The following is a 12,134-nucleotide window of genomic DNA, read 5'->3' as shown; positions in this document are numbered from 1 at the left end:
AAAAAGACTCAGAGACTCCTAACATAATAGTGAAAATACCCAAGATAAAAAAAAATTGCCCATCATACCAAAAATCAGAAAATCACAAGTTGAATGAGAAGCCAATCAATTGATGCTAACACTCAGATGAATCAGATGTTAGAACTATTTGAGAATTTTAAAATACCCCTCATAAAAATGCTCCAGTAAGAAACTACAATAGAACTTGAAACTAATGAGAAAGCAGAGGAATGTCAGCAGAGAAACAGAAGTCATACAGAAGAACCAAATGGAAATAATAGAACTGAAAGATGCAATAAGAGAAATTTTTAAAATAGTAACGTATTCAATAGTAGAATGGAGAAGACCGAGGCTAGAATCAGTGAGCAGAAGGACAGATCAATGAAACATACCCAGCCTGAACAACAGAGAAAAGACACAAGATGAATAAGTGAACTGATGCCACAGGTGGGGCTGATAAAAGACCATCATATCCTTTCAGAAGGTGGGGAGAAAAACTGCAAGGCTTAAAGAATATTTGAGGAAATAATGTATGAAAACTTCTCAAATTTGGTGAATGCCCTAACCCTACAGATTGAAAAAGCTGTATAAAACCCAAAGAAATTTACACTGAATTACAGCATCATTAAACCACTGAAAACTAAGAAGAAATGATATATTACCTAGTGGGGAACAGGAGCTCAAGTGACAACATATTTTCTCAGTGGAAATCATGGAGGCCAGAAGGAAGTAGCACAGTGTTTTTCAAGTGCTAAAAGAATTATGAACCTGTAAAACTGTTCTTCAGGATTAAGGAGATATAAAAACATTCTTAGATGAAAGGGGTAAAAAAGGAATTCCCCATTAGCAGATCTACTCAGAAAGCATGACTAAGGTTAATCCTTCAAGAAGAAATTTTGGAGCATCAGAAGGAATAAGAGAACAATGGAAAGAGCAAAAGTATGAGAACAAGTAATAGACTATCCTTTTCCTTGTGAATTTTCTAAATAACATGTGATGATTAAAACAAAGATGATAAGATAATCAGACACTCAAGAATATTTCACTTAAGTGTTTAGAATGTAGAAGGGACCTACATGGAAGTAAGATGTCCACACTTCACTCAAAGTGGTAAAATGTTGAGGTATCAATCTCATCTATCATAGACTGTGATAAGTCACATATGTATATTAGTAACACTCAGAGCAAACACTAAGAAAACTATACAAAGAGACACATTTAAAAACACTGTAAATAAATCAAGATGGGATCCTAAGTAACTCACAGGCAGGCAAGAAAATAAGAATAGAGGAACAAAAAGCAAAAGACAGAAACAGAAAACAAATAATAAAATGGCAGACTTAACCCTTACTACATCAATAATTACTTTAAGAGTAAATGGTCTAAATACACAAAGTAAAGGGCAGGGATTGACACAGTGGATTTTAAAAAAAGGATCCAACCATATGCTGCTTAAAAGAAATTCATTCCAAATGCAAACACATAGACTGAAAGTAAAAGGATGTGAAAAGATATCATACAAACATTTTTCCCCAAAGAGCAAGAGTAGCAATATTAATATCAGAAGAAGTAGACATGGGAGCAAAGAAAATTATCAGAGAAGAAAGAAGGACATTACATAATGATAAAAGGATCCATCTGTCAGGAAGATATATAATCTTATATGTGAATGCACCAAACAACAGAGCCTCAAAATATATGAAGCCAAGCCTGAGAGAGCTAAAGGAGAAACAGACAAATCCACAATTACAGTTAAGGACTTCAGCACCACACTCTATATAAATGATAGGACTCTAGACAGAAAGTCAGCATGGATTTAGCTCTGAGCAAAAAAAAAAAAAAATCAACCAACAGAACCTACCAATAACACACCACCCAACAACAGAATATTCATCTTTAGGACTTTTTTCCAAACATCCATGAGACCAAGAAAAAGGAGCATATGTTGATATGCTGGGCCATGAAACAACCTTTAAAAATTGAAATAATACATAGTATGCTCTCTGACCACATGGAATCCATTCATGATTTAAAAAACAAAATAAAACAAACAAAAGAAACCTCTCAGAAAAATAGGAAAACTAGAAATACTAGAAAACCTCCTCAACTTGATAAAGCATATCTCCAAAAACTCTGTCTAACATTATACTTAATAATGAAAGATTTGGTGATATTCCCTTAAAATTGGAGACAAGGCAAGGATGACCACACCCTACTGGAAATTTTAGCAACTTCAGTAAGGCCAGAAAACAATAAATACAAAGCACATAGAATATAAATGGAAAAATAAAACTATCCCTACTTGAAGATGACATTATTTCCTTCATTATTTCTCCAGCATCCCAAAGAATTCATGAGAAATGCTCCAAAAGTGGAGTTCAGCAAGTTTGGAGGGAGACCAACACACAGAAGTTGACCACATTTGAACCACTTGCAATCACCTCCTCCCCACACACAAAAAAATAAATACTTAGGTATAAACTTTAAGAAAACATATACAGGAGCCATAAACTGAACAAATTTAAAACACAGATGAAAGAAATCAGTAAAGACCCAAGCAAGGGAGACCTCATGCATTGGCAGGCTCAGCACAGTCCCCATTACAAATGGCTCTTCCATCACATGCAGTCATCACCACCACCATGGCCTCACCAGACTATATATTATGATTTTTTGACTTCTTGTCAGAATCCAGCTGCTTGGGAGACCTGGATGGCTCAGCAGTTTAGCACCTGCCTTCAGCCCCGGGCATGATCCTGGAATCCTGGGATCGAGTCTCACATGAGGTTCCCTGCATGGAACCTGCTTCTCCCTCTGCCTGTGTCTCTGTCTCTCTCTCTCTCTCTCTCTCTCTGTCTCTGGGTTTCTCATGAATAATTAAATAAAATCTTAAAAAAAAAAGAATCCAGCTGCTAAACAATAAACCACTTGAGGATGGGACTGTGAATTTCTCGCTCCTAGCCCAGCGAGCTCCTGGAACACTGGCTGGATCCCCAGGAAGCCTGTCCGAGGCGGTCAACAGTAGCAGGCTCTTCAGAGTAGTCTTGTTAGTAGAGCATCATTGGAAAGTCATGTCCCTGGTGGTTTGGGTTGGGGTGGCGGTGGCAAGGGTGTGAGGAATGGGAGTGAGGTGAGGAATGGGAGGAGAGAACAGGGCAAAGGTGTGACCAACACAGGGTTTGATAGGATGAAAGAATTTGAGGACATGCTGAGAGGAAGAAACCACTGGAAGGAGAGAAACAAAACCGAAGCACAGTGTGAGGGGACTGCTCATGGAAGGACCCCCAGGAATGAGGGGAGCTGGTGTAGGGCACCTGTAGAGGGGAGGCCTCCACTGCAAAGTTGTCAGAGGTAAGATGGATGTGGCTCAAATATTCAAAGCACACTTCAGGGTACCTGACTCTGTGTATGCAGCTGTTTGTTAAAAGAGCCAGTCTAGGGGAAGCACAGGCTTCCAGCAGATTGACAGGGTTTAAAGGTAACAAGGAAAGTCATGAGGAAGGTTGTTATCCAGGAGGGACAAAGTAGTCCTCTAGTGTCCCTGAGAGCTGAGCTGATGGCAGTCTGTAGTCTCTGCAGGGCCCGGCATCCCCTCAGGCAGAGGTCAAGGATCTTGCACAGGGGACGAGGGGGCTGAGTGAGTGGCAGAGTCTGCAGGATGGGCCCCACAAGAGCCGCCTGCCTCCTCCAACTGCCTCCTGTGTCTGCACATGCTTCTGGGCTCTTGGACACTGGCCCAAATCTTGCCGGCCCCCTCTTTGCTATATTCTGACTCTTCACAACCACTGTTTCCTACAATGTTTCTATAGTCTACTAACAAAGCTTATTCATTGTCCTAGCAGCAGAAAAGATTCCAAAATTCATCTTCTCCATAATTCAGACCCAAGTCAGCACCACGGCAGGCTCGGGTAATTTGGCCAACTCGCTGGCCACGATTCCTCACGTTGTAATCCATCATCATTATGAGCTGCATTCACAACATTTCTTCCTTTGGCATCAGGTCTGAAATGCAAAGGATTGTTAGGACAGAGAGAGATGAACCAATGAGATACTGAGACCCAGATATGTGCTTTGTTAGAAATGAAAATGGAAATATGATTCCAGGGGAAAAAGGACTTTGTCGCAACATGGTCACACACTCCTTTCAAAACATGAAAAATAAATTCACCCTCAAGAAAAAGAAGAAAAATGGATCTGACAGATTCATTCTCTCATATCTCGAGGTTTCTCCTCTGAGCCTATGCATCAAGGATCAGCGGGAAGAAGCAAGGCCACGCCATCAGGAAGACAGCCTGTGAGCTCATTGTTGCTGAGTGGGTCCTCTCCTCACTGGTCCACGCTTTTTAACCCAAACGTGATTAAGTGGCTTGTCCCAGGAATAAAAAAATCAGCTTCCAGCCCAAACATAAATACATTACCTACTCTGTGAGTTGCACTGTCGTGCCCAACATTCACCCCAAATTTGAATGTCCATACTTTTTATTGTATTTCTAATCCAGAAAGGACAAAATATCCTTGAGCAACTCATTAATTATGAATTCTTTCTTGTGGTCTTTTAATGTAGGGCAGAATGATGCATGCTGAGCAGACGTGGGCAGAGATTCCTACAATGTTTCTATAGTCTACTAACAAAGCTTGTTCATTGTCCTAGCAGCAGAAAAGATTCATCCCCATCTGGATCCACATCCATATCAGAAAAGATTCGTCGACACATCTTCATCCACTCCCTGATAGTACGGATAGAGTGCGGGCAGATCACGACAAAGGGAGCCTACACAATCGGGTTTTCCAGACTGGGGCCCCATGTCCCACCACTTGGTAGCTGTTACACACAGAAATGCGAGCCCCTCAATCTAGCCAGCACTTACTCGTCTTTGCTCAGGTCAGGTAGACTTCCCAAGTAGCTAATCGTAGATGTGGATGAACAGTGCCTGAGGTACAAGAGATACCAAAAAATAAGTGTTAAATTCTTCCTGAAAGTGAGGCAAACGAGAGCCCCCTTTAATCCCATTGGAAGTCCCAATCATAAATGATTCTTAGATACCAATAGGACCTTGACAACTTCCCTACTGGGGATAATACAGTTTGGCAATTTGTTATAGAATTAGCATGACCATTTCTGAGCCAAATCTTGGAATGCTAAGTCTAACAACAGACTTTTTTTCTGATTTATGAACTAATTTATAAATATTCATCATTTCATTATACCATTAGTGAATCACTTTACTGGAAAAATTTTAAATTACTTGAATTCAGAACAGCCTCAAAAAATCCAAAATAACTGTATGGCAAGGTCTAAAGATTCAATCACAAACAGAGCCAAACAACTTGGACTTCACGATGCTCATTTTGAGTAATTCTCATCTTCAAAGGAATATGATTTGGTAAATTGCACTGTCTCCAGATTTACCATGTAATGTATAACTCCCCAGATGGATCAGTTTAGAGGAAGATCAATGATCTAATTGATTATGGTAAACCCACCATAACCTGCCACTGACATCATCTTTCTCTTACAAGTGGGGGGAAACCAGCTCATTCGGAATGTAGTAACATTGCTTCATCCGTTCTTGTTAATTGTTCCTAGCCTGTGGATCCATTCTGAGTGTTTATCTTGCAATCTGCAAGTGTGCACAAAGACTGTGTGGTTTTTCCAGTAGACATCTCTGCCACCTTCACACCTACTAAAATCAAGTGTCGTGTTCTGTTATTAATACTGAGAAGGAACACATAAAGGCCAGATAACACCTTCACGATGTTAGATAGATACCCAAATCAAGATTATATCAAGATGACATAAAAAGTCTCTGGATGTTTAATGAAATAATGAAATCATGACATTTTCCTTACTTCTGAAGTACACAAATCAGCCAATTATTACAGTGTTAAACTAGCTGTCCAGAAAGGGTCTATATCAAAAAATAAAAATAAAAACCAGTTACTATTGTCTGGAAATTAGAGAAAGAGCATCTAACTGGGGACAGAAGGGATGGGGCGGCCAAGACCATTTCAAGCCCACCTTCTAGAGAAAATCAAGAGGAAGCATTTAGAAGGATTTGGTCTCACCTGGCTTTCCCACTAACTCATTATTAACTAGACGTGTAGGTCAGACAACCTCAGAGGGTGTAGGACGTTAGACTTACACATGAAATGAAATTATTGGGACTTCCTAGCTACAATATTTTATGATTTGCTATGTTTTGAATTTAATGTGCAGTGTGAAAATACTTTTTAAAACAGATTTTGGTGAAGACAGAATAATGACTGGCAAATGATGGGTTCTCAGTACATAAACTGTTGAGCGAAGAAGAGTGTGGACCTGATAGGGACCCTGCTGACGCAGGCGCACAGCTGCTCAAGAGCTCCCGTGTCACCTTCCCTTATGTATTCAGAGAAGACATTGAGTGTCTCTTCATATGGGCTAAACTGACATGACATAAGTGAGCATTAACATATGTTTTCAATCTTTATTAGGAACGTATTAGCCTAAAACACCATAGGGACTTGCTGCAGGATTCGTGTGTTTGCTGTTGAGTGATACACATTCTCTCCATTTCAGATTTTCTCTTCCTCCCTCCCTCTGCCCCCACTCCCCCCTTTTTTTAAATTTAACTAGAGAAAATGGCATGTTAATTTGAGATCCACCTCTGCTGGGTCATTCTCAGGTCAGCAGATTAGAGACACCAGCAGAAGAAAGAAGAAAGAAGACAGTATGCTCCAACTGCAGGGCAGGATGACCCAGCCATCAATCACACCGGCGCGTGCTTGAACAATGACAGTCATCTGTCAGAAAGCAGGAGGTGGCGCCTCATTAACACACTGCTCACCTGCCCTGAGCTACACCTCGCTTATAATAATATCGATCATTCACCTCCGAGGTGTTGCTTTTTTCTACTGGATGAAATAACAGACACTCCATTTCCTCTCTTCTCCCCCTGGAGTTCACACGGCTGGCTCCCTTGGAGAGGGAAGAAGAAGTGGTTGGTGCTGGGCAGGATGGGGCAGGGTAGGATGCCACCCAGAGTGCAAAGAACACATCTTGATCTGCTCATGCTCAGGGATAAGCCCATGGGTAACCTGAGAGCCAAGCTGCACACACACAAACCAGGACTGGGAAGTGTGCGTGGGCAGCTGGATGGCTAGCCCCACTGTCCCCACTCAGGGACAGGGTCTGAGATCTCACATTGGTTTTCCACTTCATTTCCTGTAAATGCAGACAACTTGAAAATGAAGTAATCCAGCAATGGTTGGGTTATATGAAGCTTTGGAATCTCCCACAAGGAATCTCCACCAATGACCCACGTTTTTCCTTATGCTGTGTCTGCCTCTGGTGAACATTTCATTAACTCAGCCCAAGGAAACCCTGAAACCCTGGCAACAAAGAGAGTTCTTCTGGAGAAACTTTTGTTGTGAAGCCATATTTAGTTATGCTCCCAGAAGGAGACTGTCAAGCGTTTGTTGTGATAGAATCTTCGTGGCCTGTGCAATCCCAGGGTCTAGGATGTGTGTTTCTTTGATGGGCCATAAATAGACTCCTTTAAAAGTTTTAATGGAAAGCCCAGAATTTAAACTTAGGCCACCATCCGGAACTGTTCATAAATTACAAAAATATGTTTCTCTTCCACTGTAGGGAGATGAAACACACACACACACACACACACACACACACACACACACACACACAGTCGGCCTTTTTCAATTCTTGAAAAAGAAAAATATAACATACCTTTTTTTCCAGGGTGGAAGGTAGCCAAAGAGCCACTACAGCTCAGAGGGGGCTCATAGCCAGAAAGAGCTAAGGCCCAGAGTGGCCATGCAACCTAAGGCCTTGCAACCCAGACAGTGGCAAAGCAAGCCTAGGGGGCGAACTGCTCAGGATGGAGCAAAAGATCCACGGAGGGAACCCTCCATGGGGCATGGGGAGAGAAAAAGCAAGTCGATGGTAAACGTGGGATATGGACCTGGTGTTGTGAGGGGCTCGGGCTGTGTCTCTTACAAGCACGGGGAGGACAGGCCTTGGGTGCCAGGAGGAAAAGAGTGTCCATGCTCTGGAGCCCTGAACACCCAGGCCAGAGGACCAGTGTAGGTTTCCCTCCTGGGGAAGGGCAGGCCAAGGACATATCAAATTAGCAATAGAAACAAGCTTACCATATTCAGAGACCACGGAAAACATTATTTTAGGGTCCCGTCACCATGCCACATGCCCACATTGTGCGTAACTGTGATGCCGTTCATGACTGCACATGTGCTGGTGGTGGAGATGTTGCATATAGAACAACTTTGCTCTGCTGAGGTGCATTGTCCCCTCGGTGGGGGGCCTGCCACATTCCTCAGGGGTTAGTGGGTCCGTGAGAGGGCCACATCACTTCCACAATGTCAGAGAGGTGTTTTCTATTAAAAGAGTGCAGGTGTATGAGCCCTTTTGTGCAATTACAAAATCCAAAGATGTTTGAGAGCTGGAAATACTTTTATAGCCCCTTTAGCGACAAAACCTGACCTAACCTTCACTGGCATGAGCCTATTTATAGCATCTATTTATCCCATTTAAACTGAAGATTCCTACATGTGACTCACGCATTTGATTCCGGAGCACTGCCCCTGACTCCTCGAGAAGTTATGGAGTATAAAATACACACGCACTGTGGCATCTTTCTCAAATCACAAAGATTCTGCACTCTAAAATACACCTGGCTGGACGGTCTTGGACCAGACCTTATGGAGCTTACCCTTCTTTCCTCCTCAGATATGAAGGGTGCTGCGAATTTCTGTTCAGACATCAGCTGGCATCCCATCATTCCTGGGGAAGACAAAAAAAACTGCAAAGGAACACGGAGTTCATTACGATTTTTTCTGGGACCCCACCCCCGTGTTGAAATTGCCCATCCATTCCTGTTCTCCTTTCTTTCCCGGAGATTCTGTAACAGTCTTGGTTAACAATAGTTGTGCCAGGAGCACTGAGTGAGCTCCCAATGACACAGCCCTGGGGCCCTTCCAGGGGGCGATGCAGAAACCTGCAGATGCGATGGGCAGGGTATCCCCAGGGGAACTGCTGGAAATCAAATGCACCCCCCTCCACCACATCTTCATGCCTCCCTCTCTGATTTGCAAAAGCCATTACCACGGTTCCTCTAAGGGGGGGCGAAATAAAATATAGGCCTACCCAGGTCTAATTTCCAAGAACTTAATCTATATCACACAGGATTAAAATATTGATTTTCCAGTAGGCTACTGGAGGACAGCAGGTGGATTTCGAGGTGGGATCTCACATGTGCGGGAAGTCACATTTTGCTCTTGGTGACTTCTGTTGTGTTTACCATCGTGGCTCTTCTCCCTGACACTGGCCCCCATCTCCTTTCGTCCCACATAAATCATTTTCAAAACTTTGTATTTTAAATCAACCACCTGGGTGTCTGAGTAAGATTTCTCCCGACCACGGGGAGATGACCCTTTCTACAACACACTCCAGACCCATCGTGCAGCTCTTCGTGTGTTTTTTATTTATTCAGCACATGGAAAATGCACACATAGCACACATTTCATTTTTAAAATAAATTCTTCTCCCTCTTTTCTGTCCCCCCCCACCTCTCCCTCTCTCTCTCCCCCACTCTCCCTCTCCCTTCCTCACTCCCTTCCTCCCCCTCCTCTCTCCTTCTCTCCCTCTCTCTCCTTAATTGCCCGGCCTTTACAAACCCATGCCTGCGAAAGAAACAGCCGTCTATTGCTCTGTCAGATGTGCCTGGCTGGGAAAGCTATTGGGTTTATAGAAGAGACAAACATTTCAGGCATGCCATTCTGGGGTAATGAAGCATGGCAACAAAATATACCTGTGCAACATTTGATAAAGATGAGCTGACACGCCAGTCCAAATAGGTTCTTTTGTGTGTCTGCACGTGTCTACCATCATTGCTTCCATCTTAAAACAGGAAGGTAGGAGTAACAGCAGCAGCTGGCAGGGACCAGAAGGGAGAGCGGCTCACACAATTAAACGTCGTTTACCTCTGGCCCGATTTCACTCCCACTACCCTTAATTTATTACATATTTTCTCCCTTTCTATGCAAAAATAAATAAAGAAAGAAAGAATGTGGCTCAATTTTTCTTTCTTTTCTGTTGCTATCTACTTGCTTTTACAGGGGCCCTGGAGAAGACAATAGGTAAAGTCCCTGGGTGGGTAGCACTGAGTCTTAAGTTAAAATGCCTCATCCTGGGGTTTTTATGGCTTTTATTGTTGTTTGATTAATGTAAAGCAAAATTAAACCCTACAGTTACACATGGGTACATCAGCCAGAGAGCAGGCCAACTGTACTTGCTCCTTCGGTTTACAGAAAACATCTTTTGTTGCTTAAGAATGAGAGTGGGAGAGAGAGAGAGAAGGAAAAAAAGAGAGAGAGAAACAGAGAGAGAGAGAGAAAGAAAGGACTGCAGGCCAGCAAAAAGCGAGACTGGAAGATGCAGAAACCCCCATGACCCAAATACAAGCCAGAGAATCGTTTCTGATCGCTCATCATATGCAAGTGGGTTTCCTCGTGTTCCTCTGCCAGATTTCTGGGTCTGGTCAACCTGCATCTATTTTCTTTCTTCGGGACGGCCAAGGCAGCCATCCCCAGGTGTCCCCCTGGCTGGTGTCTCTGCTGGGACGACGCTGCAACAGAGGGAGGGGGTTTGCCTTGCATCCCGCGCTGCCCTCACTAAACCTGGCTTCACAAAGGCCTATGCAGTATATTGCCTTTATACTCTTTATAGGGAAGCACATCCTATTTATAAAAGCAGTGTGGAGAAGCTGAAAGGGGTATAATAGCCACTCTGTATTATAAAGCTCTTCTGTTGAAAGAGCTGGACAAAGTGCCTTGGGTTATTTGATTTCTTTCTTCTTCCCCTGATGGCAGTAACAGTTTTGGTGGTGTGCGTGATGACAATGAGCACTTTGTGGTCTGATGACCTCCCCAAGAACCAGACACACACAGGTTTTGCTTTTGTTCACTCATCTAATTACCAATCGTTCATTATATCTCTTCTCGGACATATAAACTCCAGTTAACCTTTACATTCAAATAGGATGGGTCTTCCATTTGCTTACATCCGAGTAAGACTACTCTAAACTGTAATTTCCATGTGAAATAATCTAGGGTAAGGGTCATTTCTCATTCCCCTCATACCTCGTGCTGTTTGAATCTGTACTTAGTGAAAAAAAAAAAAAAAACCCTGATGACAGAGAATAAGGGACACACGCATGGGATTTGGTCTGAAGAGGCCTGGGTTCAAGCACTTGCCCTGCTGCTCATTAACTGGGAAAAGTCTTAATATCTTTGAGCTCCTGCTTCCTCTTCTATAAAATTAGTATAGGAAGATTCTAGACTTAGCTTATGAGGGGCTGGAGAAAATCAAGCGGGTATGAAAACACTCTGTAAACTGCAAACACTACATCCAGTTTCCCTTCTTCTTAAAAACGTGTTAAAAGTCATTCATACAGATAAAAGCACATTTTAAAAATAATAACAGAATGAAGTCATGTTAATTCTCAAAAACTTAGTGATGAAAAAAGGGGGGAAAAGCCAATAAACCCACAAATTATACTGCTTCTGGCCTTACCGAGTCTACATTCTATAAAATTCCCAGTTATTTAAGGCTGTGTCTTGTCAAAACCATTACATTGACTTCCTTCTTTTAATTTGCAAAGTAATGGTGAAAATATCCCTTGAGACTTACAGCAGCGAGCACTGTCTAATGGAAGTCATTCAATAAGTTGGCTATTGTTTTATTGGTAATAGGAAACACACTCCTGACTAGAAGAAATGTATTTTGGAAGAAACTGTATAAATTTATCACAAAATCAGCCATTTCCTAACCACACAAAAATAGTGGAGCTAACAAAATTCCTAAGGTAAATTAAAAGGTTCCTTTGTTCCCTTTTGTTTCAGGTTTTAAGTCAGATGGATTGAGGTATCATTTGGCAATTGGCAATTTCAGTGAGCGCATGCACCAGAATCAAGACATGAAACATTTCCATCGCCCTTACTCCCCTTTGTAGCGAATCTCTCCACACCCTTTTCTAGCAACTACTGACCTGCTCTTGTCTCTATAGGTCTGTCTTTTCCAAGGCTTCAGATAAACAGAATCACAGAGTGTGTTGCCTCTT

General features: G+C 42.4%; 1 long non-coding RNA gene across 2 annotated transcripts in view; it reads right to left on the bottom strand.

Moving 5' to 3' along the window:
- LOC112643952 (uncharacterized) overlaps positions 1 to 12,134 on the bottom strand; it is a 43,103-nt gene that overhangs the window by 16,597 nt on the left and 14,372 nt on the right. The window contains exons 2-3 of one of the 2 annotated variants that reach the window (XR_007411539.1): positions 8,727 to 8,816; positions 4,869 to 4,931 (exon numbers count right to left, since the gene is read on the bottom strand). This is a non-coding gene — a long non-coding RNA (uncharacterized LOC112643952). The remainder of the gene's footprint in view (positions 1 to 4,868; positions 4,932 to 8,726; positions 8,817 to 12,134) is intronic. The other variant, XR_003125997.3, reaches the window with a different exon arrangement.

Source organism: Canis lupus, chromosome 1 (assembly GCF_003254725.2).
Source record: "Canis lupus dingo isolate Sandy chromosome 1, ASM325472v2, whole genome shotgun sequence".
NCBI classification, from domain to species: Eukaryota; Metazoa; Chordata; class Mammalia; order Carnivora; family Canidae; genus Canis; species Canis lupus.
This window is presented reverse-complemented; position numbering and strand designations above follow the sequence as displayed.